The sequence below is a fragment of the Eutrigla gurnardus genome (assembly GCF_963514095.1).
Source record: "Eutrigla gurnardus genome assembly, chromosome: 9".
Classification (NCBI taxonomy): Eukaryota; Metazoa; Chordata; class Actinopteri; order Perciformes; family Triglidae; genus Eutrigla; species Eutrigla gurnardus.
The window spans coordinates 27,139,913-27,155,685 of NC_139923.1; positions in this window are offsets into that span (position 1 = coordinate 27,139,913).

Here is a 15,773-nt window from a genome sequence, read left to right on the forward strand (position 1 = left end):
AATAATTCAGTGTCCGAAGTGTTTCTGTTTGTAATCTGTGTTTTATTGAGAAATTACGTTCGAGCATGTTTAGATTGAAGGCAAGTAAAAAGAAAATATGTGTAGAGAGGAAAAGTTGCCCAATGGCTGATGATGATTTAGCTATTTATTGGTGTAAAATTAGCTTGTCGCTACTTGTGAAACAATCTGGTCATCCACATCACCTCTCAAATCTAGTCTCATATCTTTTGCAAATCGGAAAAGAAAGGAAGTCTCTCGGAAGAACGGCAGAAATATATTACATAATAATTATCCGTCGTCAGACTGATAGACGATGTGCTCTGAGAACCGAGTACTTTGTTCGTTTTTATGGGTCAGTTTAACATAATGATAATACTAATTGTTAAAATAATTTAGATATTTTTTCTCAATGAGCAATAAGCAATGTTGATTACATTATCCAATCAGAGACAGAGTAGGAAGGCACTTTGCCCGAATGAACTAATCCACTGATTCCTCCCTTTCTGAAATGGTTTTCCCACAACATTTTGACGTTTTAAATGCCGGTGTGACCAGGCCATTATGGTAAGGATTGTGTGATGTCACAAATGTACATAACAATGATTACAGGGTACGTGTCAATCAAGCGTAGTTTGTACCTGCCCAGGCAGTTGAGGATTTATAAAAGCTTCACTTCTGTCAGGCTTCACCGCGGTCACCTTACATCCGTGTCATTGTCGAGTCCAACCTTAGGAATAACATGAATATATGAATCCTTTAGGTTTCAGGCACACAGTATCTGAACAGTGAGACAGTATCTGAACAGTGAGACAGTGTGTCTCGCTGCTGTAGAAGCATTTTAAACGTCTTCCCTGACACACAAGTGCGCCGCGGCCGCTGTATATCATTACTGTTAACGTTTGCATAAATCTGAATAAAGCGCTAATTTGATCTCTGAGCAACCAACAGGTCCAGGGTTCAGTCCTGACCCCGCTCTCTCCCCGGAGGCGATACTGCACCAGATTTGCATTAATGAATGATGATTGTGAATATTTGGCAAATATGTAAATATGAATGATCAGCTGATTGATCGGTGTTGTCTCCAGCGGTACCACCCACGCCCACCACCGCTGCATGCCACTTTCTATCCCTTTGCAAGGACGGCCTTCAATCCCACAGCAACGTGTTGTCATGGCAGATGTTCATGATTGACAGGTCTGCAGGCGGGGCCGAAGGTTCGAGATGCTTTCACATCTTCCATCCCCGTTAGAACGTTATGATAAAGTACCTGATGGCCATTATCATGCTCAATTATGTGCCATACTTTTTAAAAGCAAATTCTGAGGTTGCTTCCTTTTGTTACACAGACTTGGCGATCATTTTAACCATTTTCTACCACTGGGCATAAAGACATAGTGTCTGGACATGGTCAAAAATACCAAGACCTTGGTCGGACACCTCTGTTCTGGAAGCTGCTCAGAAACTGACTGATCTGTCAATAATGGAGCCTCGGAAAGCCCAACATCTTCAGTTTGTTTTTGTTTTGTTTTGTCACAACAGGTCATTTTATTTAGTGATTTAGCTTTTTAAAAAATGGTGAATATGGCCCTATCAGTGTTTTACCTCGCCAAAGCAGGGGCCCTTCTTTTGGAAGACATTCAGGTAATTTAGGTTCCTTCCTTACAAACTAGCATGATGACACATAGTTTTGTGTGATGTAGGACGGCAGCGTTGAGTTTAAGAGGTTAAAGTTACAATTCATCAACCTTTGAGGTGTGTGTGATTATATACTCCTTTACACCTCTCAATTGGTTGCATAAATAAAAATAAATAAAGCAATTGAACAATCGGAATAGGTTTTAGAAAAGGAAAGCGCTGAAAAGCTCACAGAAGCTGAACAGACAGCGTCTCTCAAACCGAAGCTTTCATTCTGCAGAGGCTTTTGATTTTTTCAAGGGCAACACCTGAACACGGGCCCACACACACAAACATGCATATTCGTGTACACAGACTACCTCCCATGCTCTTTCTCTCTCTCTGCTACATCCTCTCTCTCTCTCTCTCAGGCCAGAGGAGAGGCCAGTCTCTCGTCCTGGCCTTGACAGTAGAGGGAAGGACCACAAAGGTGAGTGGGAGTTGATTGAGTTTGCTCAGCTCCAGCCCATGGGACCACAGACAATATTACAGGACTCACACTCACGCACACACACACACACACACACACACACACACACACACACACACACACACACACACTGACACACACACACACACACACACACACACACACACACACACACACTGACACACACACATACACACACACACTGACACGCACTTGGGCGCATCTGAAGAGCAGCCAGCGACTACACACTCAATTTAATCAGGGCTTATGTCTATGGAAGTGAACATATGTGACCTCCTCTGTTTCTGTGCTTTCTTCTCTCTGCCTCTGTGTCTGTCGATGTATCACTCCGTCTGTCTCCCTCTGTCTCCCTCTGTCTCCTGGCTTCCCCCTCTGCCCGTCTCCCTCTCTGCCCGTCTCCTTCTCTGCCCGTCTCCTTCCATACATCTCCCCTCTATCACCGAATCTAGCCGCTGTATCGTGAAACGGCAAAAAGGCCTATGACTAAAGTTATATAACTCATCAGTTTTTTTTTTGGTTTTTTTGCCTTTAATACAATTTGCAAAACGAATCGACTTCAGTTGAACTTTGGGTGGAAAATCAAAGACATCCACGACACTTTCCCATGAGAAGCTCTATAGGAAAAGCCAGTTGTTACCATTCTGATGTACGTAAAGCCACTTTAATCAGCCGGTAAGATTGACAGCGCATCCTCAACACCTACTTTACCATAACCTAACATTTCCAGTACATACATGAGAACCGTTACACCCTGGTGGCCGATGTGTGTGTTACATCCCTACTGGACGATAGAGGGGGAATCTTCTTTTTCAGCAACATTTTTGAGAAAACCTTCACTTAATAGAATCAGAGGGATTCTCTCTCTCTTCTCATCGCTGATCAGACTCCTCACATCTCTCAATCTGAACCGCCGATGATCGCTGCTGATGACGGTGTTTGAACGCGATGGAACAAAGACTTTGAAGAGGAGTAAGCCATATGTGAGTGTGTGTGTGTGTGTGTGTGTGTGTGTGTGTGTGTGTGTGTGTGTGTGTGTGTGTGTGTTTGTGTGTGTTTGTGAAGACTAGATTTGCCTTTCTGATATTGGATTATATAACAGGTGATTTCAAATGCCAAAGACCTGCTTCAAGGCCTCAAGCACAAAGCACCTGGATTATATAAAAGAAAACAATCTGCACCATTCATCTTTCAGCCTGTGTCTTTCCAAAATCAGTGCACTTGGTGAGTTACTAAAATGACTGATGTATAATCATTTTTTAATTGTTAATTAATTGATGGTCCCATTTAGAGGCAAATAGATGCTTTAGGAGTGTGGCTACCACAGTGTGGATGTTAAACAATCACCTTTATTTCAAGCAACCTACCCTGCTATAAACTGTTCATGAATAATATCAAAAATATTTTACTGAACAAATGACTCAGAAGTGTAATAAAAACAAGAATTGGTCCATCCAATTAGAGCGTATTGTACACCTTTGTATACTGCCCAGCTGTGGTGTCGGTATGAACAAGGCAGCATTAGAAAACTCACAGTGGCTTATAATGACAGCATGAGGCTGCTGCTGAGAGCTCCAAGAAGCTCCAGTGCAAGCCATATGTTTGTCAGTGTCGGGGTACCTACCTGCCCTGCTGTTTTACGCAACTTGATGTCTGGATTTATGTGTAGGGCAATTGTTCTGTTCTGGCTAACCCTTTACGTAGTTCTGTCAGATATTTCTCCAAACTGTGGAGTCACTGGCGGACATGTCTGTATGTTAGACATTGGAAATTGTGGAAGGTCTTGTATTTTATTTTATTTTTATTGTGCTGTGCTGTTTTTTAATGTGATATGGATCCACTGGGTCTGTAATAAAGGAATTATCAATTCCAGTTTTATTTGAATACAAATAATCTTCACCTCAACAAATCCAGATAGCGTTCTCTCTGCACATCCCTGCTATGCAACACTCACAACCACAGACCCTGTTCTGTTGGTAACACACAAATAATAAGTGATCCATATCAAATGGATGTGGTTGACAATCCTTTATTCTGCCATTATTCTTGGCTGAACAAAATGTGTAAAGCAAAGAGCTGCATTTAATGGGTTTGTTGGTTTGAAGACTGTTGAAGACAATTCAATGCTCTGCATTAAATGTTAAGAGGCTTTGTGGTTTTAAATCACGTCCTTGCCCATCTGTGCCACATGGATCAGTGGGAACACCAACTCTGCTTCCCGTTCGTCAATTTATTTAGAGCAAATTCTGAAATTGTTCCTCAATTGATGCAAAATGTCCTCCATGATCACTATAATAATGTAATAATGAACATTTACGCCGCAGTGTTAAGTGTTTGCATTTTATTTCCCTCAAAGCCACAATGAAGACATCAACTACACTCTCTCTCTCTCTCTCTCTCTCTCTCTCTCTCTCTCTCTCTCTCTCTCTCTCTCTCTATCCAGAGTGGAGCTGAGTGTCTCTCCACTTCGTCCACTTCCCTTCACAAAATGTATTGGCATTCACCTTCTTCACACGCCCCGTTCTTTCTACTGAAAGTACGCAATAACATTCACCTTTTCCTTCTCTTACTCTCACACTCTGCCACCATTGCTCGTCCCTTTTCCCTTCCTTTCTCTCTCTCTCTCTCTCTCTCTCTCTCTCTCTCTCTCTCTCTCTCTCACTCTCTCTCTGTCTCTCTCTCTCCATCTAAAGGTGAATGTTAGCGGTCACTGTCGGCAGATCTGCCCAGAAAATTGAATCAGCCAGCAGGTTGGGGGCCAGGAAGGCACAAGTGCCAAGCTCTACACCGATTTAATTCTGTCTGTGTGTGTGTGTGTGTGTGTGTGTGTGTGTGTGTGTGTGTGTGTGTGTGTGTGTGTGTGTGTGTGTGCACTTGTCTATACAGATGTGTGTACGTGTCCATCCTCTATATGCAGCATTGTGTACCGACGGCTCTGTCCTGCAGAGAAACACTCGAGGTGACAAAGCGACCGTGAGCCACATCAGCAGCTGAACTGTTCTTTTCTATTGTGCTTCATTTTATTCCGTTTTTATTGTCATGTTTATAATGTGTAATGTAACATAATATTCACTCATCTCAACACACAGAAACTGTAACTTTAGTGTCTCATTGGTCACAATGAATAATGTAATGTGGTTTTTATTGTAAACAAAGACAAGCCCAGCTCAAGTCATGAAGTCAAAGTCAAGTCTTTTGTCAATAATCATGTGACTCAAGTCCCCCGTCTCTGGTTACGATACACCTTATGGCCATCTTCAGCAAGACAAGCCATTTTAATTACTCATGAATTCTATGACATCGTCAGCGTACAGTAACGACGGCACGGCCAATACGTCCAGAGCCTTCGTGATGCATGAAACACATACACATGCACACATACGAGGTAAAACAACTGTCAAAGAAGAAGCTCCTCTTTACATCGTCGGGCCCTCGGGGGCCCCGGTAAGCCTGCGCAAAGAACCATCAGGTGAGAAGCAGGTGACAGCGGCAGGGAGAAACGACTTCTATCTTGACGAAGATGTGACAAGAGACAGTGAGGAAGAGAGAGAGAGAGAGAGATAAAGAGCGCTGCCTCCGGCTGTCAGGTAGACCAAAACAAACAGCGGGTGTCGTGTCGCCAAAGGCCTCAGACTGACACTAAATTAGACCTGTCTAGTTCAAAGCAGCAAAAACACAGCCTCGACATCCAGTGTGAACCCCACCTGTGTTTGTTTCTTTCTTTTTCTTGCCGTCTCTTCTGTTCTCCCATTTCTCAAACTTCTCTTTTTTTTCTTTGATTTCCTCCACCTCATATTTGCTCCTCTTTTTAAAACCATTTCCTTCCGCCTCCCCTTCGCTCTGTTTTTTATCCCTTTTATCCCTCCATCCATCCCGACAACCCTCCCTTACATTGATCGCGCTGCCCTCTTCACCCCATCTCTCTCATTCATAATTGAACAGCATTAACTGCCGCCGAGGCCGAGCAGTCGTTTAATTAGCTGACCGGCCAGCAGAGACTTTTTTCCTGTAGCGCAAAAATGTGCTTTACACTCTCCGGCTCAGAATATTCATAATACTGAGGATTTGCTCAGTCGGATGTGAGAATGACGTTCAGTGGCCAACAAAAGCATTTTAGTTTGGCTAATTGGTTGCTGGATTTATTGGGCAATATGTATTGTGTGTGTGTGTGTGTGTGTGTGTGTGTTTCGCAGATGCAGGGTTTTGTGAGTGATGATAGCCGGGGGGGGGATCACACACATGTTGTTCATAGCTCTTTTTCAATGGATTTCTATCCTTTCAAAACTCTTCCCTTCCTTTCCTCTTTTCTTTTGTCATGTGCCGTGTCGACTGTGATCTTCATCAGTGAGGATATGTTTAAATGTAGCAGCCAATTATCATTTCCTCAGTCTACAATCCAATCCACAGACAGAAAGCCAACAGTAGGTGACAGTTAAACATGTTCCTGAAGGTGCCGTTGATGCGTTGCTCCAACACATTTTCTACTGTGTTGACTTTTTTCTCCTTATGTGGCAATTTCAAACAGACAAGTCCTGCAAAGATAAAGATATTTAACAGATGCACCGATGTTGCTCCCAAGAACCTAAAAAGTTATTGCCATGCAAAACTTCAAGGTCCTACATTGTAAAAAGTGAGATTTTCATGTGTTTTTAAATTAAATAGCAGGTATAATAAATACCATGAAAGTATCAAACCAAACAAACGTTGTCCTGATTTTGGGTTGTGTTTAGTACATTTCCTGTTTTATTGTGAAGTTCCAAGCCTCTTGTGTCTGTGTTTGTTGACTTCCTTGTTTCTATATGTGTTCGTCTCGTCAGCCTTCCTCTGGTCTTTTTGTTTCCACCAATCGGTTTTCAGCCCGACCTCATGTCTGCCCACCTGTGTCTTGTTGTCTAATTAGTTTCTTGGGTATTTAGACCCGTGTCCACGGTCCTGCCACGTTTGTTCCTCGTGGTCCTCCTTGTATATTGGTTTGCTATTTTAGTTCAGTCTTTTTTCTTTCTTTCTTTGATTATTGAAGCTCGCTTTTTGTTAAATTCAACCTCCCTCATACCTCAGGTCCTCTTTCCATTTTCAAATTTTAAAAAGTGTTTTTTGTGGTTTGTTAAATCGTCATCTGAGAAATATCTCTACACATCCCAGAGTAATGTGATTCTTCAAGGAAGTTATGTGACATCAGATTTTTCAAATGCATTCTTTTTGTTTCGAAAACCAAGCTCTATGCTGTTGCTTTTATATACACTATTGCACCTTATTTACATACAAAGAAACCCACGCCTTAATATTAAAAAATTGTAATTGTGATTGACATTCACAATTAAGCGACTACATTGCTAAATATTTCACATAGGGCCCATTATGTTGGAATAATTTTAAGGCACCAAACAAATGTTCTGCATGAATTAATTGCCACCTGGGTAATTTGGGACACAATGTAAGCATTGCACCTGGTCAACAGTGATTACTAATACATTTAAATAGGAATAAACAGAAGACTGTGTCTGAAGCTAAATATTCCTACTTTATGGGCAACAGTGTATAAACGTATCATTGTCAGATATTTTCACAATCACATTTGAGGGGGCCTGCTAAGGTGAAATTATTTCTGCCAGGTTAAAAAAAAACAATGGTTAAAACAGCCTTTCTTCCACTCATTGGCTTTCACCATGGGCTGCCAATCATGAGTTGATTGCACATTTCCTTCTCCTCATTATCGCTCTGGCTGAGGAGGTGAGATTCCAGATCTCCCTCGATTTCATCACCTGTGCTTACTCACATCTCCTGCAGGGGCTTTGCTTGCACAGTGTTCAAGGTTTCATTGAGCTGGATCTCTGGAACACTAAAATGAATAACTGATATGGTGGAAACAACGCAAGTTGGGCGTTTGCCTCGTGAAGGTTACTCCAAACCTTTAAAGCCATTGTGCATGATACAAAAGTGCAATTTTGACAAAACTGAAATGGACTCTGGGTACATTAACAAGCTTCCAGTCCGTCTGGAATTTTAGTCTTCTCATTATGTTCTGTTTACACATCCCACAATGCACCACAATATCTTGGGAAATATGTGACTTTTTTGTTTTTTAAAGTTTGTCTCTGAAATTTCAAGATTTGTGAATAGAACTTATAATGTAAGGTAAAAGTGCTAAGTAGCCTACTATGTTACATTTTCTCCAGGCAGGAGATTTGTACAGTGGTACCACACACAGAAAAGAGTTGGCAAAGTCCCGCCCTCATCCCCAATTTACATTTTTATCCTCAAATATTTATCTTTTCTTGTGAAATTGAATGAAAAAAAAAACAATCAAAAAGACTCATAAAGATGTGTCAGTAATGAAAAAAAAACAGAATAGAAGTGTTTTTTGCTGAATGTTTACTGATTAAAGCTATAATGTACTTTTGTGTAATTTTTCATTATATTTGTTGAAATTCTCTTTAAATACAAACGGCAATCAATAAATCAAACGCTCTGACAAAAGAAGAGAAAATATTCAGTATCTGTTGCTGTTGCAGGACTGTAATAAACCCGTCCAATCATTTCACCTGCCTGTCTGCATGCACGCACGTGCACTCATTGTGCATTTTCAACAAGCTGCTACCCTGACAGCTGAACAATAGTTCACTGTTTACATTCATAATGATAATTTTGTGGGAGTGGCTTTGGGGCTTTGAAAGGAGGTTTGGAGCTCTCACCTGCATCTTGGCTGTAGTTGGTTTATATGTCTAAGCTGAGCGCCCCCTACAGACATTATACCATAACACATTCTATGCTCATGCACTAATGCGTGATGCATCTGTGGCAAAGGTGCTGCTTTCTCGCGGGACTGCATCGTTTCCCCATGAAAGGGCAATACTGTCGTGTGAGAGCTAATATTCTAATTCTTTTGTTGGAAGCCCATGGACAAATGGGAGAAATCCTCAGTTCACAGATGTAGTATTTATTCAGGCTCGGAATGAAAAAGCTCCCGCAGGATCTCAGTCAGAGCGAGCACGATTTCCTGCTTCTCTTTACATTTCATCTGCTCGGGCTGGGACTTCCCCGTACTGAGGTTGGACTTAAACGCAACCGAGTCTCACTGGTGAACTTACAGAAATGTAATATGAAACATGTATGGGTGTTGTCCTTGAGGCGTGTATCTATTGTAGCAAACCTAACTGACGGATAAAGAGGACCTTTGTTGAGTTACATGAGTTCAGTGAAAAAGCCAGAAGAGCCGATTCTAACAGAGCTGAGACGAGAGCTTAAGAGGAAGATCCATAGTCTTTGAGAATATGGACATTGTGCATCGTCTACAACTACCTGTGTGTTAATCTTGAATATGCATGGACATACCAGCAAACTGAACATTGTGCACAATAGCTCACATCCCCAACTAGCGTTCCCTTGTGTTGAGTGTTCACATTCTGCTTTCTCTTGTTCTGTCGCCTCTCGTGTTTGCAGAATACATCGCTGCAGCCCAAAGTTATTTTAATCTCCTTGTAAAGCATTCATCATGCTTTCTGCTCCAGCTTGCTTCTGTAGTGAACAAATAATTACTGCCTCACCTTGTAATTTATAACAACCGTCACGACTCCCCGACTTCCTCTGGCTGAAACAAACGGCACACTCGCACACCGAGTCCCTCGCCTCGTGGTACTGAGGCACGCTCCAACGAGTCCGACCACACCATCAGATCAACAGAGTGGTTGTTTACCCATAATGCTCATAGGCCGAGCAGTGTGAAAGGAAATTAAATTTGTTTGCCAAAGTTACCCAGCTGCTGTTGCATACGCCGCTGCGAGCAGATCAGTTAACTCGCTGCTGCTGAATCCATTTACATGTCATCGTTAGCAAAAGGAGTCGATGGAACTAAGAGAACCTTTATGTATTTGGCTCCACTCAGACTGAGTTATATATTATATATATGTATATATATATATATACAAAGAGCAACATGTCTGAAGTGGTCATCAGGTCTGCAAGGCCGGCACCGCTGTATGGGACGAGACCTAAACCTTCACGTTTCATGAATACAAATGCAAGTTCTTGACCCTGTAACAATCTCAATGTATTTTTCTGAACAGTTCTCAGTATTGACATTGGCAGTTCATGCAAGATATGTCCTGGATCGGCTGTTTTACGTGATATAAAAGAGGTTGAAATAGAATTATCTTCACATCAAACCCTCAACTGAAGATCAATCAAAACAATGCCTTCTCAAAAATGGTATTTTGTGATGAAATGACACACAGATGACAACAACAAAGAAAAGACAAGCATGGATGCCTTATCGTATGTTCGGTTTTACACTTGTATGGAGAGTAATCTGCTTTTGTGTAATGTTTCGTGCCTAAATATAGAAACACATCATCCAATGATAGATAGAATTGGATATCGTCAGCATAACAATGGAGTGTTTTCTAGTCATTTTGCATTAAAGGAAGCATATAGGTGAATAGAATTGGTCCAAGTGCAGAACCTTGTGGGTACTCCATGACTCACTTTGGCTTGCATGGAGGGATTCATCGTTATCATGTCCAAACTGGGATCAAACCAATAAATAAACCAACTTAAGGCGCTTCCTTTGATGGAGGTTAAATGTTCCAGTTTCCTTAATATGATTTGAATATCAATAGTTAGAGACATGTGCTTTGTCTGATGCAATTATGAGGCCCTTTTTTATTTTTCACCAGAACCGTCTCTGTGCTATGATGCACTCTAAACCCTAACTGAAAATCAACTAATCTATTATTATGTCGATGTTCACACAACTAATTGGCAACTGCTTTCTCAATTTTCTCGATCCTTGAGAGAAAGTGAAGGTTAGACATAGTTTTATTGTTCCCCAAAATCTCTGGATCAAGAGAGAAGAGGTTTAATTAGAGCGGCTCTAAAGGACTTTGGTACATGGACTCTTAATAAAGACAGATTGATCATATCTAGCAAGGTGCTAGCGGGCAAAAATCTTTTAAGCAGCCTTGTTGGGATTGGGTCGAGACGGGTAGATTACTAATTGTTGGTCATCATTGGTGATGGTCGATTGAGCAAAGCAGTCTAAATATACTGTGCATCAGGTTTGACAGCTGTTTCTAGGTTTGAGGATAAATCAGTCCCGGTTGAGGACAGGAGGTGATTATTTTGTCTTAAATAGTCAATAAAAGCCGATGAAGTTCGTTACTATAATGTGCAATGTAGGAATTATGAAGAATTATCCAGAGGAGTGCCAGGTGAACATGAAGGTAAATAACTTGAATTATCAATAAAATATTACTGTGTGTCATGTTTCCGTCAGTCACTATTTGGCTTATATGGTATCGCAGAGGGAGACTAATCAGACATCGGAATATCGACGTATCGGCACGAACAAGAGACTTTTTTCTTGTGGAAGTGTTGAACTCGAAGCTGTAGAAGTTCTGCTCCAATACGTTTAAGCAAAAAAGCCAAATGCAGAATCGAAGTCCTCGCGTCACATTAATCCTGATAACTGGAGGCGGAACACTCTATATACAGACCACCTATTGTGTACATACTGTATGCTTGTGACCCGATAGAAGGAACTGTTCATGCGTGTGTGTGTTTGGGTGGAGGTTGTGTGTGTGTGTGTGTGTGTGTGTGTGTGTGTGTGTGTGTGTGTGTGTGTGTGTGTGTCCGTCCTCCAAACGCAAATGAAAAGAGTTCGTCCTTCATATGAGGCAGACAAAATTGAATCTTTCCCTTTTGTTCCCGGTGAATGTTTGAAGAGTAATACGCTTCGCACTTTCTTTCTCTTTCCTCAGAGCGCCAAACAAAGGATGCCTCTCAGCCTTTAATTGAAATGCTGGGTGGTAAAAAAAAAAAAAAAAAGGTGACAAACACGTGTACACACCCACATGAATGTCTTTGTACATACAAACAACATGCAACACACACACACACACACACCTGAATCCTCATCGTCTGTCATTGTGAGGAAAAACCTTGCTGCGTTCGCCTCCTCCTGCCGCCTTTGACCCGTTAAAATCAGTTTTGAATTCTCATATTTCTCTTACAGACGCTTTCTCGTGGTTCATATAAAATGTCCGTGATCCAGATAATTTTCTCTTTCTCCCCCCCTCTTCCATCCCATCCCTCTGATACCTTCCTTCCTCTCTCCTCATTATCCTCCTCTGTCACAGCGGACATCGAGCAGCGACGGAATAAAAACGGAGTGAGGACACACTCGGTGACCCTCCCCTCCTCTTCATCCATCTCTACCTCCTCCTCCTCCTCCTCCCACCTTTTCTTCTTCTTTTTTCCCCTTCCTCCTCCTTCAATTCCTCTTCTATTTTTATAAACATTTTAAAGGGATCGTTTACTTTGGTTCAATGTGGCATTCCACTGATGCTAACAAGCCATTTTGGGGGAAAGTGAAACTTTTTTTCACGCACACGAGTGTCACGAGTGTGACAAGTGTCTGGTGAAGAAAAATAACCAGACAAAAATTCAAAATGCCAAGGTGTAGCTTTAAGACGGCGAGGCTAAATTGGCTATTATTTTTCCTTCCTGTCTGTGCGTTTCTGTCCCGTCTGTCCCTCTCTACCTCCCGGTCAGTCGCTTCATTAATGAATGCAGGCAGCCACACATATCTCTATATGTATAGAGATGTGTGTGTGTGGACTCAAACTTTACATCTTCATCAGTGAGAGTTTAGTTCTTAATGCAGGTAAAATTGACCTTTAAAATGGTTATAAAGTGGAGTTAGAACGTGCATCACGAAGAGAAAATGGAAACGGGTCAATCTGTGTTAGTTCGCCCGTCTGTTCGTCACATGTTCACGTCGGCTTTCGGTTCTGGTCCTAGAGTTCAGGTCCTAGGGTTCTGGTCCTGGGGTTCTGGTCCTAGAGTTCTGGTCCTGGGGTTCTGGTCCTGGGGAGTCAGTGGAAATCCGGACTAATACCTGATTAGCAACTTAACGACGACGTGTACAACCGGGTTTTTAGTCGCCAGCAAGCTCATTCTCAACCATAGAAAAAGGTCAGAGATCCTAATTCGGCCGTTCTGTTTGCCTGCATTCAACCAAAGTCCGTGATTGGTCAACGCTACTCAGACTTTAAAAACGCTTTCCGGTGACATCCTCTGCACAAACACCACTTTGACTTCCTGGTCTCACCAGTTGTTATGCTGGTGTCGAGCTCCTCCCATCGGTGCTCAATTAGGCTGAGATGTGGTGAAAAACATTATGATTCACATTATTTTCACACTCACATCAAATCATCCAGTAAACCACAGAAGTCACAAAGAGCAAACGGAGGGATGTGAGCTAAAGCCACAGGAGAGGAAGATGAGGAGAGGGGAGGAAGATGAGGAGAGGAAGATCAGGAGAGGGAGAGAAGAGGAAGATGTGGAGAGATGAAGAGGGGAGGAAGATGAGAGCAAGATGATTAGAGGAACAATAGGAGAACAGGATGAGGAGTAAGATGTGGAGAGGAAGATGAGGAGAGGAGAGGAAGAATAGGAGAGGGAGAGGAGAGGAAGATGTGGAGAGATGAGAGGGGAGGAAGATGAGAGCAAGATGATTAGAGGAAGAATAGGAGAGCAGGATGAGGAGAGGAAGATGAGGAGAGGAGAGGAAGAATAGGAGAACAGGATGAGGAGTAAGATCTGGAGAGGAAGAGGAGAGGAAGAATAGGAGAGCAGGATGAGGAGAGGAGAGGAATAATTGGAGAGCAGGATGAGGAGAGGAAGATGAGGAGAGGAAGATGAGGAGAGGAGAGGAAGAATAGGAGAACAGGATGAGGAGTAAGATCTGGAGAGGAAGAGGAGAGGGAGAATAGGAGAGCAGGATGAGGAGAGGAGAGGAATAATTGGAGAGCAGGATGAGGAGAGGAAGATGAGGAGAGGAAGATGAGGAGAGGAGAGGAAGATGAGGAGAGGGAGAGGAGAGAAAGATGTGGAGAGGGTGAGATGAGAGGAAGATGAGGAGACGGGAGGAAGATAAGGAGATGAGAGGAGAGAAGATGGGGAGAGGAGATGAGAGGAGGATGACGAAAGAGGAGCGGAAGATGAGGAGATGAGAGGAAGATGAGGAGAAGGGAGGAAGATGAGGAGAGGAGAAACATTTCCACAGGAAACAAATGGCTGAAGGGTGTATCTATAATCATCCGACCCGGTCTTAAAGCAAACAGTTGATTAGTTAACGACATTCATCTCTTCCTCCATCCTGCATCCCGTCTCTCCTCCGACTCCTTCCAGCGACTTCGTCATCCGATTTCTGCTTATGACTCCATCCGCATGTCTTTCCTACATGCGCAGTAACAAGAGGAGGATTTCCTGAGAGGAGGAGGAGGAGGAGGAGGAGGAGGAGAGGCTCAGCTTCGTTTCCAACATCACAAATCATTCTTAATTATTATCCCGCGGATCCACAACAAAGAGAAAATATTGTAATGAGGCACTTCGCTACTTTCCTCTGCACATTGCATCGGAGGTGAACACTCATTTTTCAGCCCCGCATTTGCATAAATTCTCTTCTTTTTTAAGTTGGCGCTGCCAAAAGTGATAAAGTGCATGCAGCAGCGAGGAGGAGGAGGATCGGGGGGAGGAGGAGGAGGATTTTTCTAGGTAGTAGTGGGGAAAAGTAAAGTAAGTTTAAAATAATGCTGGAGATCTGCAAAGGGACAGAAATAGGTGTCTGGACGGTGAGAGGAAGCGGTGACACGAGTGAAAGAAGAAGGGATGGAGGGAAAAGGACGTCAGGACGTATTTGAACGATGTAATGAAGAGAGAGGGAAGCAAGTCGACGGGAGATAATGTGAGTGGGACGGATAACAAACAGAGGAAGCTGCAGGCAGGAGGCTGTAATGGACTTTTGAGTGGAAAGAACGAGAGATAGATTTACGAGGAGAGAGGGATGAGAGCGGGGAAATCCAGCGATAGCATGATCGAGTGCTAAGTGGACGGGGTAAGTTGTGGCCCTGTTTTTACAAAAGGCCGTCATAAAAACGGTGTTTAAATTTAATAGGCATCTGCAGCACACACACACACACACACACACACACTGGCTGATTTTCTCTCACTGTGGCAACAGGATATAGTGAACTCAGAGTATCATTTGACATATTTTGACATGGGAGGATATGACGGTTGATCTGTAGTAAATTTATATGGGGGGGGGGGGGCAAGATTGAGTCGAAGTGTTAAAGGCAAAAAAACGACTGGGTGTAAAATAAAAGTGAGCGATATTCAGCTCTCGGAGCGTTTCATATAACAAACGCTTTGTAGGGAAATCCGACTCGACATGAGAGAAAACATGATAAAAGAAAAGATACATATTTTTATGTTTAGTCACACTTGAGCCCGCTGTCACCACGCACGCTGACCGGCAACCCAAAAGAACCCATCTTTGATATGTTAAAGTCCCAGTCGGCAACATGTTCTTGATCATATTCGCTGAAGCCGACACTACGCTCCGATAGAACGACATAAATCATCCGGTTTTAGAAAAAAAAAGCGCGCCCTTTACGTGAAAAATCCACCTGTCAGCCTCTTCTTTCGGGTCGTTCCACTATCACAGGAGGGAGGCTGAGGGAAGTAGCAACAAGCTTCCAATTCCTTGTTTAAAAACCAAAACGAGGAGGTCCAGAACAACCAAGGAAAAGAAAACGCCGGTGGAAAAGAAGGAAAAAAAAGAAAGATTGATAAAACCAGAGTCAACATC